Source organism: Crocuta crocuta, unplaced genomic scaffold (assembly GCF_008692635.1).
Source record: "Crocuta crocuta isolate KB4526 unplaced genomic scaffold, BGI_CrCroc_1.0 scaffold133, whole genome shotgun sequence".
Classification (NCBI taxonomy): Eukaryota; Metazoa; Chordata; class Mammalia; order Carnivora; family Hyaenidae; genus Crocuta; species Crocuta crocuta.
This window is the reverse complement of record NW_027529438.1, coordinates 3,573,999-3,589,540: the sequence shown is the minus strand read 5'-3', so window position 1 is coordinate 3,589,540 and position 15,542 is coordinate 3,573,999. Positions and strand designations below refer to the sequence as shown.

General features: G+C 41.6%; 1 protein-coding gene and 1 pseudogene across 2 annotated transcripts in view; both read left to right on the top strand.

The window, feature by feature from the left end:
* ATF6 (activating transcription factor 6) overlaps positions 1–15,542 on the top strand; it is a 191,596-nt gene that overhangs the window by 109,535 nt on the left and 66,519 nt on the right. The window lies entirely within an intron of this gene.
* LOC144228162 (proteasome activator complex subunit 3 pseudogene) lies at positions 179–1,568 on the top strand (annotated as a pseudogene).

The following is a 15,542-nucleotide window of genomic DNA, read 5'->3' as shown; positions in this document are numbered from 1 at the left end:
CTAGATCTGCAGACCATCCCCCATCCCCGGCTACTAAGCACACACTGATGTCGCAGGAGGCGGGGCCACCTGGCTGGGGCATCGTCGTGAGGGCGTGGTCGGCGCGTGGCCCCCTCTCCCCGCGCATGGGTCTCTGGGAGTCCGTGACGTCACTTCTGGTGTGGCTGGGTGTGGTCTGTTGGGAGTTGGTGGTGGTAGCGGAAGTCCAAGCACAGGCCGCCTCCGTGGGGGAAAGCCGGGTCGAGTCTGCCGCCTCTGCCGCCCCAACGCTCGACGGCCGTGGACGTCATGGCTTCCCCGCTGAAGCTGAAGCTGGAGCAGGACGTGCAGGGGAAAGTAGATTCGTTTCGGGCCCGCATCGCGCAGGAGGCCGAGGATCTCGTGTCCACCTTCTTCCCCCAGAAGCTGTCGGAGCTGGATAGTCGCGTCCAGGAGCTCCTCCTGCAAGACCTGTCCAGAATCCGTTCGGTGCCGGCCCTGGAGCCCCCCGCCGCCTCCGCCACCGTGGGGGACGGGCCCAACCGGGACCCGCCGCCTCTGCAGACCCAGGCCTCGGGCAGAGTGCCGGCCCTGCCAGGCGGCGAGGGACAGCTGCTGTGCAGCAACCAGCATCTGGTGGAGCTGATCGAGCGGGTCAAGCCCGAGATCGAGCTGCTGCGGGAGAAGTGCAACACGGTGCGCATGTGGGTGCAGCTGCTCATCCCGAAGGTGGAGGACGGCAACAACTTCGGGGTGTCCATCCAGGAGGACACCGTGGACCAGCTGTGGACCGTGGAGAGCACGGCGGCCTCCTATCTGCGCCGCTTCTCCACCTACTACAACACCAGGGCCAAGCTGGTGTCCAAGATCGTGAAATACCCGCAGGTGGAAGACTATCGCCGCACGGTGGCCGAGGTGGACGAGAACGAGTACCTGAGTGTGCGCCAGATCCTGCTGCACGTGCGGAACCAGTACGCCACCCTGCACGACGTGATCCTCAAAAACATCGAGAAGATCAAGACCCCTCGGAGCAGCAACACCGACAACCTCTACTGAGGGCCTGCCTCCTCCCTTCTTTCCCGAGGGAGGTGGCCGGGCTGTTGAGGCAGCCGGACGTCGTTATAATGACCGTGTAGGTGCTGAACCGACTGGAGACGTGCCTTCCTGTTTAGTGACCGTTTCGTACAGCTTGTCTTCACACTGAATGCTTCTGGTGTAGTTCTTACTTGCTTTTTCCTTCACCCAGAGGCCGGGACAAGCCACATGGTAGAAGGTGGTAGGGTTGGCCCAGGAGAAGGACTACCATTTTTAAAAGCAGCTGCGTAGATGCCTGTTGGCCAGGGTGTCTTTTTCATGACATTGCTGACGTCGAATGTTTGAGGGGTTTTACTCCAAGAAAAACCTGAAGTTTAAAAGAAAGTTAAAGGAAGCTTTTCCTAAGGTTCTGCTGTGTTACTTTGTTCAAACCTCAGAAATGCTTTTTGCCTTTTTTTTTTTTTTGGCAAGGAAAGGAGTTTACAGAGATGTGTCGAGGTCTGTGTATGTCTCCAGTTTGGCAGATTGAAATAAAACTTGGTTTTAACATTTTACGATGGACTCAGCGTGCTTATCAGAACCATGGTCTTCAGATGTATAGGGTTTCCCTCCTCCTCCGTTGGACTCCCACCTTTGTGATTTTTCAGCTCTGGAGTGTATGAAAAATGAGCAGATAAAAAAGAGTCCTAGATCTTTATTGTTCTAGAGAAATGGACACCCACACCTCCCTCAGTGCGAGGAGGAATCTGTGAAAGCTGCTTCCTTGCACCACCTCCTTTCCAACCCCGCGTCTTTCAGTTTCCTTTCACACAGCTTAGGATTTCCTGTGGGTATTCATTCACCGCAGAAGATCCTTTAAGTTTGTATCGCGTTTGCTTTTTTTTTTTTCTTTTTTCCTCCATTGAGTTCCATCTCCCTTCCCCTCTTGCCTCTTGAGATCTTTCTTAGGGCCTCTTAATCGAATTTCCGTCTCTAAGGATATGGATCTTTATTTAAATCTAAAGAGGCTAAAAAAAATGTAACTTTGAGTGTCTTCCTCCCGCTTTGGCTGCCTGGTTGAGAGGAAACGGCTGTCCTTGCCTCTGCCTCGGTGCCCTACCCTGTTGGTGTTGGTCCAGTCCAGCACTTGAAGGTTTTAGTTGCAGTGACTCCTTGCGCTCTGAGTCCCCTCCTGCATTACAGGGAATTTCTTTCTGCCGATGTGAGGAATTCTCTCTCCATCATGGCTTTTGTTCAGAATTTCATGTCTTCTGATACTAAAGGTACTTTAGTCAGCTTTATAGTGTTAATACTGTCCGAGGACTTTCAGCACGCAGAAACACCACCTGCGGAAGTCATGTAATAATACCTTTGAAGAAAACATGAATGGGAGTTCTTTTTGATGCTTTTTAATATCTAGGAATGAGATGATTTCTGTGCACAGTGGATAGCTTCATCTCTTTTTCCCCATTCAACTACTTGTGCCCTGAACCCTCGTAATGTTTTTGAAACTATATACATACATTAATTATGGCCTTAATCTTTTACAGTACTTTATAGTAATACTTCCATGCAGTAAATTATTTCTCAAATGAGTTTTTGGTGGGAAAATTATGAGGGATTAAGCTTGTTTATTGTGACATGTGAAAATATATTTCCTGTTGAGATTTCTTCTTTACATAAAATCCTCTGCAACAAGGTGACCATGTAAGAGAGTCTGGTGTCTGTTTTGAAACTTATTTGTTAGGGGCGCCTGGGTGGCTCATTTGGTTAAGCATCCGGCTTTGGCTCAGGTCATGATCTCACGGTTTACAAGCTTGAGCTCCATGTGGGGCTCTGTGCTGACAGCTCAAAGCCTGGAGCCTGTTTCAGATTCTGTGTTTCTCTCTCTGCCCCTCCCCAGCATTCATTTTCTCTCTCTCTCTCTCCCTCTCTCTCAAAATAATAAAAAAATAAACTTATTTGTAATTCTGCCTTTTTTCCTTTTTAAAAAATATCTTTGTGAGGATATAGTCTTGCTATACAAACGCAATTACTTCTGAACTTACTTATGGATAGGGTGAAAATATGAATAATTTCATCTCTTCATTTAATTGATCCTGATGTTCCCTCTCCCCATTTCCCTATTTAATGAGTGAAGTCACTTTTTTTTTTTAATTTTTTTTTTAATGTTTTTTATTTATTTCTAGGAGAGAGAGAGACAGCGTGAGCAGGGGAGGGTCAGAGAGAGAGAGAGTCACAGACTGAAACAGGCTCCAGGCTCTGAGCTGGCAGTCAGCACAGAGCCCGACGCGGGGCTCGAACCCACGAACCGCGAGATCATGACCTAAGTGAAAGTCGGACGCTTAACCGACTAAGCCACTTAGGCGCCCCTGAAGTCACTTTTGAATGAGGCTTTTTCTTCAGGACTCTCTCTTCAATGTGTTTTGGTTGCCAAGAGTGAAAACCAGCATGAACCTTTATGGGCAGACTGGATTCTACAGGCTGTTAGAAAAACATTTCCTCTTTATCAGCAAGAATTGTTTAAGGTGTAAAGCAGAGATGTTTTCTTTTGCATGTTTTCTAGAATAGAAATGTTTCTGAGTTTGAACTATACCACATTAATGGTGGGCAGTTTTTTGTTTTATCCAAGGTGGTAGGGACACCCATCCTGTCTTCCTGAGGTTGGTGTAAGTGTTGGCATTTCTCTTGCTGATTTGTTTTCCTTCTCTGTTTCACTGGAGTGAGTAAAGAGATGACATTTCTCCATGAGCAAAGTGAGTTAGAGACATAGAAATCTGTTGCAATCACCTTTGGCTTCTAAAATTTTGTTTATGGGGCCCTTGGGTGGCTCAGTCGGTTAAGCATCCGACTTTGGCTCAGGTCATGATCTCATGGCTTGTGAGTTCAAGCCCTGCATCAGGCTCTATGCTGACAGCTCAGAGCCTGGAGCCTGCTTTGGATTCTGTGTCTCCCTCTCTCTCTGCCCCTCCTCCATCTGCACTCTGTCTCTCTCTCAAAAATAAATAAATACTTTAAAATGTATTAAAAAATTTATTTTTTATTTATGGTGGGGGCAGCTGGGTGGCTCAGTGGTTTAAGCATTCGACTCTTGATTTGGGCTCAGGACATGATCTCACAGTTTGTGGGCTTGAGCTGCGTGTCTGGCTCTGCTGACAGCTTGGACCTGCTTGGAGCCTCTCCTTCTCTCTGTACTCCTCTCCATGTTGTACCCGTTCTCTCTCTCTCTCTCTCTCTCTCCACCTCTCTCTCTCTCTCTCTCTCTCTTTCTCTCTGAGATTTTAAAGAAAAATACAATTTTATTTATGGTTATATCTAGAAAATGCACCTTGTGCTTGGGCCTGTTCTTATTAAGATGGATATGAATATTCCTGTTTGCAGTTGACATTCCCGCTCAAGAGTTCTCTTTATTTCCCTTGTAAGGTGTTCTAGTTCAATCACAAAAGTACCAGGAGCAATTTGGTAGACATTTAATTGCACACGAGCATGTTATGAACAATGTAAAGGAATTCCAAACTTGCTTAGTTCTCAAGCATAGTTAATCTTCTAAGGTTTAAATTATCTGTTCCCGGGGCGCTTGGGTGGCTCGGCTGGTTACATGTCTGACTTCAGCTCAGGTCACGATCTCATGGTTTATGAGTTCGAGCCCCCTGTCAGGCACAGAGCCTGGCGTCTGCTTTGGATTCTGTGTCTCCCTCTCTCCCTGTGCCTCCCCTGCTCGTACTCTGTCCTCTCTCTTAAAAATAAACAAACATTAAAATTTTAAAAATATCTGTTTTATGCATAACATAAGCATCATACTTTGTTCCTTTTACTCTTAAGCTTTGTCAAACTCCACACCAGATTGAAACAAATGGTGTCTAATACCCAGGCATGCCTTTTACTAAGAGTATGCATGTCCTCCATTGTTAAGGATTTTTAGTATTTGCATTATTTCCTTGTTCTAACACTATATCCAACCAAATTGGAGCTGGAATGCTTTTATAAAGTCACTTCTGCAGAAAGTAAGCCTTTTGTGATTTTCCCCTTTTTTGCAAATGTTTGTGAAAGCTCTTACAATAATAGACCTATTTTAGGAACTGGTGTGAAAACATGGTTTCTGATGTATGTTATTTGCTTATTATTAGTACTTGCAGCCCCATTTTTGTTCCTTTTAAAAGATAGCTGAATTGAGAGAGCATGTTTTAATGTTTTCTTCTTAAAAAGTGGTTTTAAAAACTTATTTTGGGATTAAATACTTTTAGTTTTAAATTCTTCTTATAATTGGTGATAGCCACTAACTCAAATTTGGTTGGAAACTTGGGTATTGGCAGATCTGGCTTTTAGAACTGAGGGAAATTTTTTTTCTTAAATGATGTAGAAGAGGCTTAATTTTGAAGTTCTTAAACTGTGGAGCTTAGAGGGCTTTTAAAAAATTACTGACTTGTTTATAAATTCTTTGGTTGTTAGAGGCAACAGTTTTTATAGTCATTATGAGATTTTCGTGTTTTTACAGAATTCTTACCAAATGGCCTTCACCATTAATAGATAACTATGTGATCAATTTTAAAGTTCCAAAGAACTATCTCAGTGCTCAGAAATTTGGGAAAATAAACAGGGAGGAATTACTCATAACCCTCTAGGTCAAAATTACTGAAACGTACGTGTGGGTTTCATTTATTTTAAAGAATACATACATGTTTTTAAATCCCTGCAAATTCATTATGCATGTTTCTGTAGAGGAGAGGCATTTCTATTTAAATCCAGTCTAACCAGTATTTCAGTTTCATTTGACGGATACCCCAGATTCAGCTAGCAATAGATAAACCCCCTTTCATTTTATTTCCTGGGGATTCTTGTGGCTCTGTCACCTAACGGTGAGAGTATTTGTCTGAGGCAGGGATTTTGACCAGAGCGTGGAAAATCGAGATCAGGTAGCCAGGAGGACACAGGGCTGCATGACTGAGACGATAGAATGCTGAGACACGTAGATGAGGAAGTTTTGCTGCTTTTGGGTTGGGGCTCCATATGGCATTAGCAGTATAGCTGTAATACTGTCACTATTTAGTGCTTACCTCCTCCCAAGAAATGCGTGTTTATTACCTTTATAAAACGTGTACAAGAAAGCAATGGCACTGTTTTATACTGATTAGATAAGTCACTCCTACGTGCATGATTTGTTATGAGTAGGAGGGAATCCTACTTCCTCTGTCAACATTTAAACATTTCTGAAAGATCCTATTGTGTACCGACATCAAGGCATTTTTTTAGAAATTACTGATCTCTTTGAAAACAGAACAAAGGACTCAGTCAGTTAAGGAACAGGTGCGGGGCCACCCTTGTCCTCTGCATCGGGACACTTTTCTGCTCACGCATTAGTATCATCTGCCCACCTTCAACTGAAATTACCCCTGGGAAGCAGAATATATGTCTAAACGTTTCATGGTTTATCTTTTCATCAACAATAAGGGGTGCTTTATGTTCGATGACTGTACATTTGTGCATCATTTTCTTTATTGTGCTAAGTCTTCCAAGTCCCTAAAGGCATAATTTTAGCAGTGAAACTTAGTGACCCCAGTGACTCAACTTAAAAGTGTCTCACTAGTAAACTGATTTTAATGAATTCTCTCACACAGAGAACGTCAAGTGTTATTTTTACTTATTCATGGAAAACTAGCAGGAGCTGATGAACAGGAAATGAACCTATAATCAGAATTAGGTTCCTTTCACAATTTGGCCATTTGTTTTGGCTTTGTTACGCTCACTTTTACAGTTTTCCGGCATTACGCTGGAAGTCACATCTGCTTCAAATACTATTGCTTTCAGAGTGTAAAGCATTTTGAAATTGTCAAATAGAGTTTTCAATGTAAATTTTGGAGACAGAGATGTACTTCCGCCCCCCATTAATTTTACAGATGTAGAAATTTAGACCCATCGAGTTTCTGTAGCATCACAACTTATGTGTGACAGAGCAAAGTCTAGAAGGCAGGTCATCTTCCATTTCAAGCTAGTGCTTTTGTCACTGAGCTACACTATCTCCTTGTTATCAGTAATGAGATGGTGTTCAAAGGGAGTTCTTCTAGAAACAAACAAACCAGGAGAATTCCACAGATTAGCATGCCCCTATGAAATGATGTTATTTAGGGGCGCCTGGGTGGCTCAGTCGGTTCAGCATCCGACTTCGGCCTCAGGTCATGATCTCATGGTTCATGAGTTCAGGCCCCGTATTGGGCTCTGTGCTGTCAGCTCAGAGCCTGGAGCCTGCTTTGGATCCTGTGTCTCCCTCCCCCTCTCTCTCTCCCCCTCCCCTGCTTGCACTGTCTCTCTCTGTGTCTCAAAAATAAATGTAAAAAAAATTTTTTTTAAATGTTATTTATTCTGCAAAATTTAAGAGATGTTGAAATGTTTCCAAGCCCATAATGTTTTATTTAAAGATGATGGAAAGACATTTTTTTAAAAATATCTAAATTTACGTTAAGTGTAACTTTGGTCATAAAAATGATCCTCACTAAACAAAACCCAGGGATTTCAGGGCCTCCAGGTCCATATCCTTCTAATGAGGAATTGTTCTGTACCATCAGCCATGCCATTTGTGTTGGAGGATGGCGCTATGGGAGCAGGTGGAGATAGGCCAGGAGAAGCCTAGTATAAGAGTTTGTTTTTCACTTTCTAATATGTGGGTTTAAAATTTCCTACTGACCAATTCCCCCACCCCTAATCTTCACTGCCGAAGGATTGCTAAGTGGAATTGTTGTGGCTGCTGTTCCTGATAACCTACAGAATAAAGCAGGGAAAGGAGAAGACCTGTAATTTTTTGCTGGGGAGGAAGCCTGGAAGGGCCATTTCTCAAAAAGAAGTTTACCCTCTAGCATGTTGAATACAGTAGACACTAGTCTTCAAATGTAACTGGCCACTGGGCTACGCTGGAAGTATAAAAGGCACACTGGAGGGGCGCCTGGGTGGCTCAGTCAGTTAGGCGTCTGACTTCGGCTCAGGTCATGATCTCCGGGTTCATGGTTTCAAGCCCCGCGTCGGGCTNACACTTGGGTTTGAAGATTAGGATGAAGAAAAAGAGTGAACTATCTCAATAGCTTTTATGTTGATTATATGTTAAATGATAATATTCTGGCAACATTGAGTTACATGAAGTAGGTTGTTAAAATTTCACCAGTTTCTTTTTTACTTTTTTATTGTATACTCGGAAGTTTGAAGTTACCTATGTGTCTAAAACCAGCACTGCGAGAGCTACAGTTTCTAAGTAATTGAGATGCTCCTTGGAGCTGACACAGAACTTTGTACGGTGGTGTACTGTGGGGACATGGCACTTCATTAAGTGTAGGCTTTTTGATTTTCAGTAAAATTAAAAAAATTTTTTTTAATGTTTATTTATTTTTGAGAGACAGAGCAAGCAGGGGAGGGGCAGAAGGAGAGGGAGACACAGATTCCGAAGCAGGCTCCAGGCTCTGAGCTGTCAGCACAGAACCCGATGTGGGGCTTGAACCCATAAACCTTGAGATCATGACCTGAGCCAAAGCTGGGCCCTTAACTGACTGAGCCACTCAGGCGCCCCTTCAGAAAAATTTTTATTGATTTGACATCCGGGGCATAATGTGCAGCTCAGTAAAGCCATTTAGAGAGAGGCTAAACTCTGCTTGATCTTGGAACTCCAGAGTTCCTACAGGAGTGAATGTCTGGAAAGCCCCGGAGCTTGCCTTCTGAAAATTGTATCTCTTACCAGACTTTCGGGGAGTAATCTGTATAGTTAATTCAGGGCAGCTGAATTAGAAACCAACTAGATTGTAAGTTTGGCATCTTATAAAAACTGAGACACCTGTTGTGTGGATGAAAGAATAGTGTGCCTTTGGTGCCTACATATACCTACAGGCAAAGTCAGGCTCTACCACAAGGAATAGTGTTTGAACATCTAAATCCCCATAATTCCACTGGAATCCCATAATATTGTTTAATATTGTTTCTTTGTATTATTTTTATGTGTGTGATATATATATGCATATAAAAGTCCTTTGAGAAAAGTGAGGTTTTTTTTTGTTTTTTTTTTACTCTTTATTATCCCTTATGGGGTTTTGCCTATAGTAAGTTTATAAAGTATCTTGAATTAAATTGAACTAAACCAAAATGAGATCAAACGAAAGTTGTTTCTCCCTTTTCTCCTAAGACTTCTAGTAAGTAAGTGAAGCACTTCGCTACAGCCGAGCACGCACGTGGATGTGTACACAGAAACGTGTGACAGTGGCGTGGGGCACCTAGAGATCTGATTCAGAGTTCAACAGAGCTAATTTTTGGCCCCCAATTAAGCGTTTTCATGTCACAGTCACACAACCTCTTTAGAGTGCTCCCGGCAGCTCCCCCTCCGCTCTTGCCCTTAATTTTGTTAATTCGTTAACCCTGTTCGTCGCACGACAGCTGCGAGTCGTGCCACACATCTGCCCCGAACCGGCACTGAACACGACTCTCTCACCCCATTAACAACACCAGTAATTCTCTTATTATTTTTCTAGCCACGAGTCATGGAGCAATAAGTCTAGTATATCAAAGAGTAAAGAATCCTGAAAATTGTGTGTCAGAACGGATTGTCTGTGGTTACGCACTTACTGCTTTATTTACCCTCCCAGATTTCTGTACTTAAAACGTTAGTTTTGTTAATGCTTGAGTGTTAGCGTAGTATGTTAAGTGGTTATGAAGGAATTCTTTTAGATTTTAAGTTTTATTTGCTAATAAATATAAAGACTTAAAATATCTGGCGTAAAAATTTGTCGTAAGTTTCATGCGGCGTAGAGGAAGTGTAGCGAACTCCCCACACCACTGTCTTCTTCTGCTTCTTTAATATCGGCGATGGATTTTTCTGCTCCCCCCACCCCTGCATTTTTGCTATGAGACAAGCACAGAATTATTGAACCCATTTATATATGTCACAGCTGACTCCAGTACTTCTGTTAGACACCATCCAGAGCTGAAGAAATTTGACTCTGTGATTGCTGTTCTGTGGAGGAGTAAGGCTCCGCTCTGCTGATAAATAATTCACAGACGGCAGGAAGAAAGACCCCTTAGAAAGCCATTGTTAGGAGCCTCCTGAGCCAAGGGTTAATACTTTCAATAAGAAGCCAGTAAGTCGAATAGAATTCTTCTACATTTAAACTCTTCATTATTGCATTTTATTATAAGAAGTCTAGAGATGAAACAATAGAGTGGGAAGAATAAAATGATTGTGATGAATGTAATTTGTGTGTAAACTTTTAGAAAGAAGATGAAGAGTACTGGCAACAAATCAACTCAGAATAGCCTGAGTAAAGCAAGCAAATAATTGTGGCTTATTATAAGACTGTCTCCTGTAATTCTGTAGCATGTGCTATTTTTTTGCTTTGCAGGTGCATACATTCAGACAGAATCCTGCGTGTTACCCGAGACATACTCATTCTGTAAAATTGTTGTGCAAAACGCTCTTCAGCTCCCTAAGGAAATTTCAAATTTTGAAAATTAAAAATTAAAAATGACATTTGAAAATTGAAAAAGAAACCTTTGCTAAAAGCACAGGCCATGGGAATTGTCCTCATCAGAAAGAAGTAGGACATTCCCTTTTACCCTTCTGTTCCTACTTCAGAAATCATTTAAATTTACTCAAAAAGATCAAATTTAAAAGTTCTGCCTAGAAAATAAATTCGAGATTTTTAGTAGTATTCACAGTAGTGCTGTGTTGATCTCTTAACTTAAATGTTTATATAAGAAATTGATGTTCCTTTTAATGAATTAATGACAGAATATAGTTATTCTTTTAATTATTCTCTTTGAAACTTTACTAATTTCTAAACTAAATTTACTCTGAAATTATTTTGGAAATTTTTAGCTACACTATGAGATTGATGGCTGGTTTATTTTCTTAGACACAATCTTGATCTCTTCTCAGTAATTTCTTTTTTTTTTAAATTTTTTAATGTTTTTTATTTATTTCTGAGAGAGAGCGTGAGCGGGGGAGGGTCAGAGAGAGGGAGACACAGAATGCAAAACAGGCTCCAGGCTCTGAGCTAGCTGTCAGCACAGAGCCCGATGCAGGGCTCGAACCCACGAACCGCAAGATCATGACCTGAGCTCAAGTCGGACGCTTAACCGACTGAGCCACCCAGGCTCCCCTTTTCTCAGTAATTTCAAGAGGCAGTATTATTTTATTAAGCAGTAAAGTTGTACTGACCCCCTTGATAAATATATTCTGAGGATTTATTGATCTGTTATTTTGTTCAAGTGTATTTGAAACTTTCTATACATGTTCTTGGAATCGCAGTTATTATTACTATACTCACTAACTTATGTTTGTGAATACTTTTGCTCTGTAAACTTAGTAACATTGGAATAATGATATTTAATATAAAATTTCAGTAAACCACTCTGTCCGCTACTCATACGTTATTCTGTCCCATTTATACATACTTTTTATTTTTTAATTTGTTTTTAACATTTATTTATTTTTGAGAGAGAGAGAGAGAGAGAGAGAGAACGAGCACGTGTAGGGGAAGCGTAGAGGAGAGGGAGACACAGAATCCGAAGCAGGCTCTAGGCTCTAAGCTGTCAGCACAGTGCCTGATGCGGGGCTCGAAGTCACGAGCCATTAGATCATGACGTGAGCCGAAGTCAGACGTTTAACTGACTGAGCCACGTAGGCGCCCCTGTATTTTTTCAATTAAATAAACTCTGTGCCCAACGTGGGGCTGGAACTCACAACCCAAGATCAGGAGTCACATGCTCCACCAGCCAGGTGCCCCTATTCTGTCCTCTATTAATTAAACAAACATTACCCTTAACTGTTGTAAAACGGGTGTTCCTGTTTATCGTGTATATGAATTACATGTATGTACTTGTGTAAATTTTAAAGCCAGTTAGTCTTGAATGACTAAGACATATTCCTCAGCCTGAACCTTCCCCTGCCAGTATATTTAAGTATGTTTTAGGTGAGCCGTAAACTGGGTTTATATTCATAGTTCTGGGTAGCAGACAGCAGCTCTTTTTTGTTTCTGTATTTGAACTTGCTTTTGGAACATTTTATTTTATTTTATTAATGTTTATTTTTGAGAGAGGGAGACAAAGAGAGAGACAAGGGGGCAGCGTGTGAGTGGGAGAGGGCTAGAGAGAGGGAGACACAGAATCTGAAGCAGACTTCAAGCTCCAAGCTGTCAGCATAGAGCCCGACTCAGGGCTTGAACCCTCAAACTGCAAGACCATAACTTGAGTCAAAGTCAGAAGCCCAACTGACTGAGCCACCCAGGTGCCCCGCTTTTGGATCATCTAACAGCTAAGATATACTCACCTGAAGTTTTGTTTTAACTTACTATTTTATGTTGGTGAGTTTTTTATATTTTCTATAAAAGTTTTATATTCGTAGAGTTACCAGATCATANGCCTGTAGTAGAGTCATAAATTTTTTCCTTTCTGTGAACAAAGAAAACCATTTAACGGTTCTCGATTCTCTTTGAGAAAAGGTGTATACTGGGAGCTGTGGAAATAATATATTCAAAGATTTATAGGACAGTTTCCATGATTCATGATTTAAAACATATAAGAATAATTACTAATATTTAGTATCTATTTTGACTTTAACATTTCAGTATGTGATTCTACTAGAATTGCAAATGCATTTTAGGGTCCCATCAATAATATTGAAATAATTCTCTATATTTATGTGAAATTACTTCAACTTCTCTTCATTTACAATCATCCCTAGTTCTTACTTTTGCATAATTACCTCATTCATGTAAGTTAGAGGCTGTAAAGATTAATGGCGATGACTATCTTTTCCCCCAGTCCCCTGAGCATCCTGATCTTACACAATGATTCAGAGTGATGTTAAAGGGGGCATATCACTCCTCATCACACACCAAAGACCAGGCGCACTTGGGGAGAGCGGAAGTTCTGAATTATAGACAAATAAGACCTGATAGATAAGTATGTTTGTGAAGTCATTCATGGATATTGATTTCCTTTTATTTAGGGACATCCCAGAAGCCCCCTCAGCTAGTGGGCAGGCTCCAGTAGTCTTAGCAATTTGATAAACCAAGCGCCTTTCATGAGTGAATTGTATTTTCCACTGTGAAGATCTCAGGGTCTTTTTTCCTTAGTGATTTTAGAAACACTTAATTTCATTTGGTGATTGTTGAGATGTTGGAATAAAATTGTTGACAGAGACGAGTCTAGCTGGGCCTTAATGTTTTTCAAATGAGGGCACGGACTCCCCGATCTGCAGGGGCTCCTCCTGCCCCATGGCTCTGTGCTTTTGCTTTAATATAATATGTCATATCTTGGTTGACTTTCTGAATGTAACGGCAGACCTTCGGGAAATCCCCTATGCAAGACTTGACCAAACCGGAGATTTTAGGGTTGGGATGGAGATGGTCAGAAAGCCTTCAAAGATGAGAATGGACGCTGAGTTATATAAGGTGAATAGATGTTCTCAGCACAGAATGATGAAGAGCCAGGGCCTTCCAGACTCAGGGAGCCACACTGTAAAGTTAAGGGTCCCTGAAAGAATGTGGTGGGAAAGAAAGGGAGTGATCTGAGTTTATTAGAATTCAGGGAGTATTGTACAGGATGAGGTGGGAGAAAAGTTGGGCTCAGATTTTCAGTTTATGGGCGTCACCTCCTAGTTAAATACATATTCTATATTTATATGCTTTTGGAGTATCAGACACAGCAAGAGTTGGGAAATGGAAAGACTTCAGGGAAATTTTAGACTGCTTTGAGTTATTTTATTTTTTTTTTAACCTTGTGGAAAGCAGCAGTTCAGTATCTTAATCATTGTAAGAATGTGCAAGCAAAGAAAGGGTTAGGGTTAGTTTGTTGGGTAACCTTACCTCCTTCTGTTAGCCAGTCCAATGTTCACTTCCTAGGCACTTTCCTTGGTGGGGTGTTTTTTTTTTTTCTTTTTTAATAGTACCTCTTTGTTTTCCTAATTCACAGGCATTTATATTTCCCTTTGTAGTTAATTGCTCCTTTTCATGAATTAGCCTAATACTCCCGTCAGCCATTTTATTCAGGTTATCATCCTACATGTCTTTTGAGCTCTCTGTTGGTAGGTGGATTTTACATGATCTTCCATGAAGTCAGAGCACACAGTGTTTTGCTAGGTGTGAAGACCATAGCTGTGGCCACGCTTCCTAAGAAAAGGAAATCCTTGTAAGAGCGAAGATCTAAAACTGAGGGGGGAAAAAATCCACCTCCCCAAAAGTCCCCCTCTAGAATAAGGGGTGTTACCTTACTCTTGCCTCAGGCCACCCATTTTTCAGAGCTTTGTGGCACCTGCATTCCAGGTCGCCTCTTATTTCTTATAAGAAAACTTGTAATAGTTTCACCATTAATTACTTATGTCATCACTTGTGTAGATCTTACACCAGAGAGTGATCTCCAGCTTAGATTCTTTTTTTTTTTTCAAGTTTTTATTTTAATTCCATTAGAATTAACATACAGTGTTAGAGTAGTTTCAGGTGTGCAGCAGAGTAATTCACCACCTCCATACTCAATCGGGGCTCATCACAGTCGCACTCCTTAATCCCCTGGCACCTAGTTAACCCATCCCCTCCCCACCTCTTCCCTGGTAGCTGTCAGTGTGCTCTCTGACTCTCTGAAAGAGTCTGTTTCTTGATCTCTCTCTCATTTCCCCCCCCTTTGTTTATTTGCTTTGTTTCTTAAATTCCACATATGAATGAAATCATATGGCATTTGTCTTTCTCTGACTTATTTTGCTCAGCATAATACTTTCTAGCTCCATCCATGTTGTTGCAGATTGCAAGATTTCATTTTTTTAATGGCTGAACGATATTCTCATATATATATACACACATGCACACATAAACCACATCTTCTTTATCCATTCATTGGTTGATGGGCATTTGAGGTGTTTCCATAGTGGGGATATTGTAGATAACGCTGCTGTATACAGAAGGGTGCACGCAGCCCTTTGAATTAGCGCTCGTGTAGTCTTTGGGTAAATACCTGCTAGTGCAGTTGCTGGATAATAGGGTTGTTCTATTTTTTAACTTTTTAAGGAACCTCCATACTGTTTTCCAGAGCGACTGCACCAGTTCGTGTTCCCATCAACAGCGCACGAGCGTTTTCCGCATCCTCCCCAACACCTCTCGTTTCCTGTGTTGTCGGTTTTAGCCACTCTGACAGGTGTGAGGTGATAAGTTTTGTAGTTTTGATTTTCATTTCCCTGATGATGAGTCCTGTTGAACATCTTTTCACGTGCCTGTTGGCCATCTGGATGTCTTCTTTGGAAAACTGTCTGTTCATGTCTTCTGGTTTTTTAATTGGATTATTCATTTTTGGGGTGTTGAGTTTTAGAAGTTCTTTGTATACTTTGGACACCAACGCTTTATAGGATATGTCGTTTTCAAATATCTTCTCCCAGTCCAAACATTGCATTTTAGTTTTGTTGATTGTCCCTTTGCTGGGGACAGAAGTATTTTATTTTGATATCATCATACTAGTTTATTTTTGCTTTTGTTTCCCTTGACTCAGGAGACATATCTAGAAAGAAGTTGCTTCAGCTGATGTTAAGGAAGTTACTG